This window comes from Nicotiana tabacum, chromosome 17 (assembly GCF_000715075.1).
Source record: "Nicotiana tabacum cultivar K326 chromosome 17, ASM71507v2, whole genome shotgun sequence".
Classification (NCBI taxonomy): domain Eukaryota; kingdom Viridiplantae; phylum Streptophyta; class Magnoliopsida; order Solanales; family Solanaceae; genus Nicotiana; species Nicotiana tabacum.
Genome location: NC_134096.1, coordinates 9,353,274 through 9,362,449, shown reverse-complemented (window position 1 = coordinate 9,362,449; position 9,176 = coordinate 9,353,274).

The following is a 9,176-nucleotide window of genomic DNA, read 5'->3' as shown; positions in this document are numbered from 1 at the left end:
TGACTACCACTATGAATCAATTAGCAAAAGATAAACTTCAACAAGTGAAAAATCCTAAGCAAGTCAATGCCATGGAGGGAGTGAACATGATGGTGAACAAAAGAAGGACCAAGGGTCCGCAAATGCAACATCGAGTGGAGAATTATGTGCAAGAGGATAGTGGTTTTGATCAAGACGATTCTTACAATGAACAATAAGAAGTGGTGCAATATGTGAACAACTTTCAAGGGCAACGAAACAACTTCCAAGGCCCAAACCAACAACAATGGCGACCTCAAAACAATTAAGGCAATTGGAATGCTAACAACAAAGGAAATTGGAGTGGTGAAAACAATCAAGGGAATTGGAATAACAATAAAAAGCAAGGAAATTGGAGTGGCAATAATCAAGGAAATTGGGGGATCAAGGCAATCGGGGGTCGGGGTTTCAAAGGCCCCCGATGTATCAACAACCGAGCAACCCGCCTCAGTATCCTTCCCATGGGCTAAGTTCTTCAAACAATGAGATGTGGCATATTGAGAACATGTTCAAGCAAATGATGGAAAAGAATGTCAATTCGGATGCCCAACTTGCCTCACACAACACATCGATCCGCAACTTAGAAGTTCAAATGGGACAAATCTCTCAAGCTCTAAATTCTCGTCTTAAGGGGGCACTACAAAGTGACACGGTGGTAAACCCAAATGGTGGAAACAATATGGGGCATGCCATGGCCGTTACTACACGAAGTGAAAGAGGTGGTAATGTACCCACCTCAAGTCAAAAACAACTTGTGGATGATGAACAAGTGGTACAAGAAGAAGAGGTCACAAACAATGTGGTGCAATCAAATGATGAAGTTCGGATTGATATTGATGATAGTGTGGAAGATCCTCAAGAGGAGGTGAACCCGTCTAGGGATCACATTATTGACATACCGGAGCCGGTAGTACAATAGGTTAAGGCACCATTGCCTAAGCCTCCACCTTCATACCCTCAAAGACTTGCCAAACAAAATGGCGAAAATCAATTAAAAAAATTCATTCAAATAATGAAGAGCCTCTCAATCAATGTGCCATTAGTTGTAGAACAAATGCCCGGTTATGCAAAGTTTATGAAGGATCTCGTGACGAAGAAGCGATCAATGAATTTTAAAACTATCAAAGTCACTCACCAAGAGAGTGCAATTGTGCATTCAACGGCTCCTAATTTGGAGGATCTTGGTGCTTTCACAATTTCTTGTACAACTGGAAGTGACGAGTTTGCTAAATCTATTTGTGATCTTGGGGCAAGTATCAATTTAATGCCCTATTCAGTTTTCAAGACCTTGGGACCAAGACCCACCCAAATGGCTGATCGTACTATGAAGAGATATTTGGGAGTGATTGAGGATGTTTTGGTTCGTGTTGATAAATTCATTCTTTCGGCGAATTTTGTCATTCGAGATTGTGAAGTTGATTATGAGGTGCCGATTATTCAAGGAAAACCTTTCCTTGCTACGGGGAAGGCTCTTTGTGATGTCGAAGCCGTAGAACTCACCTTCCGTGTGGGTGATAAACAAGTGGTTTTTCATGTGTGTAAGTTCATGCGACAACCAAATAGCAACGAGGTGTGTTCGTTGTTGGACTTGGTGACCGATGTTATTGTTGATGATACAAGTGTCACAATCAAAATTGGTGATATGTTGGAGGCCGTCTTGCTCAACTTTGATGATGACGAGATAGATGGCTTTATGGAATGTGTGAACTCTTTGCAAGGAATGGGGGCATAAAATTATGCACCCCGAATATTATCTTTGGACCTTGAAAATAGGACAACTCCTCCTACAATGCCTTACATTGAAGAGCCTCCTACCTTTGAGTTGAAGCCATTGCCTCTACATCTTCGATATGAATTTCTTGGCTCTTGTTCTACTTTACTGGTTATTCTTTCCTCTTGTTTGACTTACGTGCAGGTAGATTTTACATTGGCGGTGCTTTAAAAGAGGAAGAAGGTTGTTGGGTGGACATTGTCGGATATTTAGGGGATAAGCCCCGCGTTTTGCATGCATAAGATCAATGAGGCTATGCAAGAAGTTGTCAAAAAAGAGATTATCAACTGGTTGGATGCCGGGGTTGTCTACCCCATTTCCAATAGTTCGTGGACTTCTCTGGTTCAATGTGTCCCGAAAAAGGGGGCATGACGGTGGTCACCAATGACAAGAATGAGTTGATTCCTACAAGAACGGTGACCGGTTGGAGAGTGTGTATGGACCATCGTAAGCTCAACAAAGTCACAAGGAAGAATCATTTCCCACTTCCTTTTTTAGATCAAATGCTTGATAGATTGGCCTGTTGTGTTTTCTATTGCTTTCTTGATGGGTATTCTGGCTATAACCAAATCCTTATTGCTCCGGCGGATTAAGAGAAAACAACCTTTACATGTCCCTATGGTACTTTTGCCTTCAAGCGGATTCCATTTGGTTTGTGCAATGCACCAACGACTTTTCAAAGGTGTATGATGGCTATATTCACGGACATGGTGGAGCACTACCTTGAAGTTTTCATGGATGACTTCTCGGTGGTTGGAGATTCTTTTGATGATTGTCTTGAAAATTTAGATAAAGTGTTGGCAAGATGTGAAGAAACAAATTTGGTGCTCAATTGGGAGAAGTGTCATTTCATTGTCGAGGAAGGCATTGTCCTTGGCCATAAAATATCAAAGACTTGAATTGAAGTTGACAAGGCAAAGATTGAGGTGATTTCTAAACTTTCACCTCCAACTTCGGTGAAGGGTGTGCGGAGTTTCTTAGGCCACACAGCGTTTTACCGGCGTTTCATCAAAGATTTTTCTAAGGTGGTGAACCAATTGTGCAAGCTTCTTGAGAAAGATGCTAAGTTTAAATTTAATGATGAATGCATAGAGCCTTTGAATTGTTAAAGATCAAGTTAAAAACTACTCCCATCATCACCGATCCAATTTGGAGTGTCCCTTTTGAACTCATGTGTCATGCAAGTGACGTAGCAGTTAGGACTGTTTTGGGGCAACGCATCAATAAGATTTTTTCTCCGGTCTACTATGCTAGTAAGACCATAAATGGTGCCCCAGTCAACTATACTATTACAGAGAAAGATCTATTTTCCATTTTGTTTGCAATTGAGAAGTTCCGCCCATACTTGATGGGTGCAAAAGTTTTTGTCCACACAGATCATGCGGCGCTTCGTAATCTTATGAGCAAGAAAAATTCCAAAGCTCAGTTGATGAGATGGGTGCTTTTGTTGCAAGAGTTTGATGTTGACATCCAAGATAGAAATGAGAGTGAAAATTAAGTGGCGGACCACTTGTCTCGTTTGGAGGAGGAGGGGAGGCCGTATGATGGCCTTGAAATCAATGACTCCTTCCCCGATGAGCAACTCTTGTCTATTTCAATGAAAGAGGTTCCATGGTTCACGGATATAGCAAATTTCCCTGTGTGGTATCATTCCGGATAAGTTCTCTTCAAACCAAATGAACAAGCTCAAACAGGATTGTTAAGATTATTATGAGGATGAACCATACCTTTTTTCGGATTTATACGGATGGGGTGATTATAAGATGTGTACGAGAATAAGAGAAAGGTAAAATTCTTGGGGCTTGTCATTTTTCGCCATACGTCATCATGGTGGAGCGAAAACGACAACCAAAGTGCTTCGTTGGGGTTTCTATTGGCCCACTCTTTTACAAGGATGCAAGTGATTTAGTGAAAAGCTGTGATGAATGTCAAGGGCCGGTGGAATCTCAAAGAAAAATAAAATTCCCCTCATCACCATTTTGGAGATTGATATTTTCGATGTATGGGGTATTGATTTCATGGGTCCTTTTATGAGTTCTTGTGGAAACACATACATCTTGGTCGCGATGGATTATGTGTCCGAATGACTGGAGGCTGTTGATCTACCCAACAATGAAGCGAGAAGTGTGGTGGCGTTCTTGAAGAAGAATATTTTCACAAGGTTTGTACTCTGCGGGCAATCATAAGCGATGAGGGGTCACATTTTTGCAACAAGGCTTTCGACACTTTACTTATCAAGTATGGTGTTACTCAAAAAGTCACAACTCCCTATCATCCACAACCTAGCGTTCAAGTAGAAATCTCCAATCGGGAGATAAAGAGTGTTTTGTCCAAAACAGTAAATGCTAACCGGCCGGATTTGTCCAAGAAGCTTGATGATGAATTATGGGCTTATTGGACGGCTTACAAAACACCTATCGGAATGTTGTTGTACCGGTTGGTGTTCGAAAAGCTTGTCATCTTCCGATGGAACTTGAGCACAAGGCTATATAGGCTCTAAAGAAGTTGAATCTTGATTGGGATATAGCCGCTAACTTGAGGGTTGCACATTTGAATGAATTAGATGAATTCTGGTACCGTGCCTACACAAGTTCGTCGTTGTACAAAGGAAAGATGAAATATCTTCATGACAAATACATTTGGAACAAAGAGTTCAAGGTGGGCGATCTCGTATTGTTGTTCAACTCAGGGTTGAGGATGTTTCCGAGCCAATGGTCACCGAGTGAAGTACTATTTTGGAAGAATTGGAGATGGCCAAGTCGTGGCAGTCACCAATTTCAATTGATGGTATTCTGCGTCATGTCGCGATGTTAAATCAGGCGCTTCTTGGGAGGCAACCCATGTTTCTTTTCCTTTTTTCTTTTGTAGTTAGGTGTTATTTTTATGCTAACTTGATTTGAAGTATGCTAGAGGGATGAGTGTGCCTTACAGAAATTATGGACAGAAAGTGTTGCAACACTTGCGGATTGCAGTTGAATTGAGCAGACCACACATTTATAGTTGCTGCAGCAAAAGTGCTCTGCGGCCACACAATTATCTTGTAGACCGCACAAATGGAAGGTGAAAAATGCCATCTCTCTGAAGTTGGTCTGCCGGAAAAATGGTCAATTTGCGGTCGCAACAGGAAATCTGTGGTCGCAAAAGAATTTGCAGTTGCACACAAAATTCTACGGGCCGCAGACAAGATACCAACTTAAGCTCACCAGGTAACAAAGTGCGGACCGCAACTGAAATTGTATGGCCACACTCGCTCCTCCTTCCCTTAGAAAATCACTAGTATAAATAGAGGGCTAGGGCAACTGTTACACCTTTCCCTCTCTCATCACAAAATCTTGCACTATATTGAAATTTTTTGGTGAATCATCTGCTCACACACCCAACAATTGTGATCACTCATCCCTTGCACTCATTCACATCAAGTATGCTTAAATTCCTTGTTAGAATTTTTCACTTTTAGTTTAATTTGTAGCTTTTTAATTATTTTTAGGCCTTTTGTCAATAGAATTCAATTATGCATTCATGTGGGGGTAAATTTGTAGTGGGTTAACAAGTACATGTTCTATGGGGACTAGGTCAATGTATCTTCATGCCTTTATGATATTACCATGTCAATATTTGCACAAGAATTGGAAAACCTAGATAGAAATACTGGACTGTTTGTGTCTTTTTGAATTTTGCGGCTGCAGGGTTAATTGTGTGGTCCGCAGAAAGTGATCTAGGGTTTCATTGGTGAAGAAGGGGTATGCGGCCGCAAGAAAATTATACGGACTGCAGAATTCCCATTGCGGCCGCAGAACATTCCTTTCACTGTCATCAGAGAGTCTACACTTTGTGACTTAAATGTGCGGCCGCAGGTCTAATTGTGCGGACTGCAGAAATCATGTTGCGGCCGTACATCGGCCAATTCTCTATCATCAGAGAGTTGGCATATTTTGGGTTTCTCAGATGCGGCCGCAAGTGAAATTGTGCGGACCGCACTTCACTTTTGTGACCGCAAAGCTAAATTGTGCGGTCCGCAAGGCCTCATCTACTGTCGCAATAAAATTGTGCGGACCGCAGATCCTTACCATGCAAGCATACTATGTCTGTGACCCTCACTATGTTTTCTGGTGTACTCTTGCATATCTCATGTGTATGTATGAACATTGAATTGCAATTAACAACCGCCTTTACTTGATACAGACAATGGTTCGATGTAGAGGTAGAGGTGACACTTCCAAATGGAGGGGTGAACCTTCTCGGGGACGAGGCAAGAGAGCTTTACCTCTTGCCCAACAGCAGGAAATCAGAAAAAAGACAACAGTTGGGAGAGGGAGAGGTGTAGATCTCTCCGAGACGAGTTCATACGCTTTGTCTAAGGACGTATCAGAGGGCACCTCAACCCCTGTTAAGGAACATCCGGTAGTACACTCCAGGCCGCCAGGGAGATTTCAACCTAGGGACGAGTCGTCCTCATCCCACAACACTTTCAAGGGATCGGAAAGTGCTAGTCAGGCTTCTGAGCCTTCAGCAGCACCAGTCCCTATGACACAGGATACACCCATTCAGGACATACTCGATGATGGTAGAGGGGGAGATGCCATACTGCTAGGATTAGAAGGACAAATAAGAAAGAGGTTTGGGAGGACCGATTCGTCATCCTAGCATCTTTCACTAGTTTCCGCACATGGTGGCCAGCGAGGTCGCTAACACTTGAGCGACAATTCTTACTGCCAGATTTAGAGAGGTACAACCCGGTCGTGTTGGGGCAGTTTAGAGAACGCAAAGGGTGGATGTGGTTTACCCAGAGTCTGGTGGATGCTAAGAAATACCTTGTTCGGGAATTTTATGCCAATGTGGTGCATATCAAAAAGGGGACAAAGGTAACAAAAGTGCGAAACCTCAAAGTGCGATTTGATCAGCACACGCTGAACACATACTTGGGCATTGATGATGTTGAGCCAAAAGAATACTTGGAAAAGTGTGCACTCGGGGATATAGTTCATCCTTGGTTAACATAGATTCTAGCTGCACCAGGACCACCACCACCATGGATCACCGCTGGGGTTCCTATCCACCGGAGCACACTGAGCTTCAAAGCAAAAGGGTGACAATCATTTGTCTGCAACAGACTGGACCCGAGTTAAAATAAGACTTTACTTGTCGATTCCTCGGGCAGTCTTAGTTGCCTCTATTATGGCTGGGTACCCTATCAATGTGGGTGTCGTGTTGTCGGCCAACATCTTAGTGATCGTCCGATAGGATGACTCTTCCTACCTGTACCACAACACCATTACAGAGTATCTTATATATGTGGGGGTGGAACCAAGGGATTTTGATACAAAGGTGAGGCCGAAGAATCCTTTCTCATGGTACTCATTTATGGATGCGAACAACCCAAAGTGAAAAGGTCATCCGTCTACCACCACAGGCCAGTCTGATGAGCCAACTGTGGTAGTTCCGGAGGCAGTTGATGTTCCATCCACTACAGTTGAGCCTTCCTATAGTGTCGCAGCTATCCCTCCACTATCATCTTCAATCCCTGCTGCAGTTCCTACCATAGCTTCCACCTCGGCTTTGAAGCCGGTGCCCATGCCTATTGCTCCACTTTCTACGCTGCGAGTCTCCCAAACATTGGCGAGCCTCAACAATTGGATGCAGACGGCAACTACAAAAGCTGTCTGACTTATCCAGCACTGTTGCAGCATTGTCTACAGTTCAGGCACCTCATTTTTGGACGACAGTTGAGGAGACATTGAAGAAGATCCTAGAGAACCAGAACACCATCATGGCTACCTTGATACAACACAGGTCAATGATCGAAGAGTTAGGAAAAGAAGTAAAGAAGATGAGGAAGTCCCAGGCCAACAAGAAGTCAGTGGACACGCTCTGGAGACAGGTGACCAAGCTTGCTGCAGTCGGAGATCTCCCCTTTGACATGTTGATTGACCCACACCTTTCAGGCCCAGACGCTGCAGCACCATTAGCACCATTGGCACTAGCTAGCCAGTCTGAGGAGTCAGACTCTGCTGCCGACACTGCCGAGTCAGTGCGTCAGATGCTCACCAACCAATCACACCCTTAGTTGAGGATGATGAGATTCAGTTGGATGAGACTAAGGGCGGTAACATTGATGGGGACACAGAGATGTCGAATGAGCCATATGGTTTTCTTCACTCTTTCCCCTCTTTTACTCTTATTTTATTAAACATTAGGGGCAATGCTTATCTTTGTTCGGGGGGGGGGTTGGAGTTTATTGATCATATTTTGTATATTCTGAAACATTTGGACTATAATAACTTGATATTGTTTTCTTTTTCTTTCTTATTCTGTATATATTCTCTCTTTTTCTCTCATTATGTATATTCAGTAGTTTTTGTTTATAAGCTTCTTTATTTTTGTTCCTTTGTTAGTTCTTAGTTTGAGTTAGTAGCCTCTTTGTTTAATTTAGTAGCTTCTTTTTATATTTTAGTAGATAATAAGTCTTTGGTTTTCTTAATGCCATGGTTCTTTTCAAAGGTAGTTGTTGTGTGAACCGAGTGACTCGTCCCATCGATGGATGGTGTGACAACCTTCTTAAGGGAATGAGTCTGTTTTTGGTGTTTAGGTAATAATAGTAGTAGTAATGAATAAAAAGACCTAATTAAGTCATGCTCGAAGAGTAAAACATGCTTCAATTGGTACCAACAAACTTAACTACGTGCTTATGGTTAGAAACAAGGTTTTAGAAATAAATAGCTCTAGTTAGTGACTTTGTGACTCTTGTGTTGACTTTGGCAACCATCGAGCGGTTTAATTGAACCATAGTGATTTTCAATCTTGAATGTGGTCGTTGTGGGCTCTCGACTCTATCCTCTTTAACAATCTAGTTGTGTGAGGGGAGAGATGCTTTGTTGCAAATCCAAGTACCCGTGCGAAAGGCCTAGAACTTGCCCCGAATATATTTTAAGGCAAACTCTTAAGTCTCGCTTGGCTTGAGAAGTGATTGTAGGCTTTTCTTGGCCCGTTTAAGTTTCCTATTGCCTACCAATGATGCTATCCATAGTCAACCCCTTTGAGCCTCGAGCCTTTCTCATTTGATAACTATGTTACAAGCCTTTACCCATTTTGTCGTGACCCTCTCTTGGCACCCGAGCTTTCCTTACACTCTTGTGAAATAAATGGCTAAAAAAATAAGTTTGGGGGAGAGACGAGAAACTTGAAAAAGGTATTAAGGCAATGATGAAAAGGAAAGGCAAGAAAAAGAAAAATACAAAAAAAAAATGAATAAGTGGAAGAGTTGAAGGGAGTCAAAGAGAGGTAATGATCCCAAACATGGAGAAATCAAAGAGAGAGAAAATGAATGTAATGATAAATAAAGAGTGATGTTAAGTTTCTCTAGTACCCCAAGGAAAAGAAAGTGCCTAAA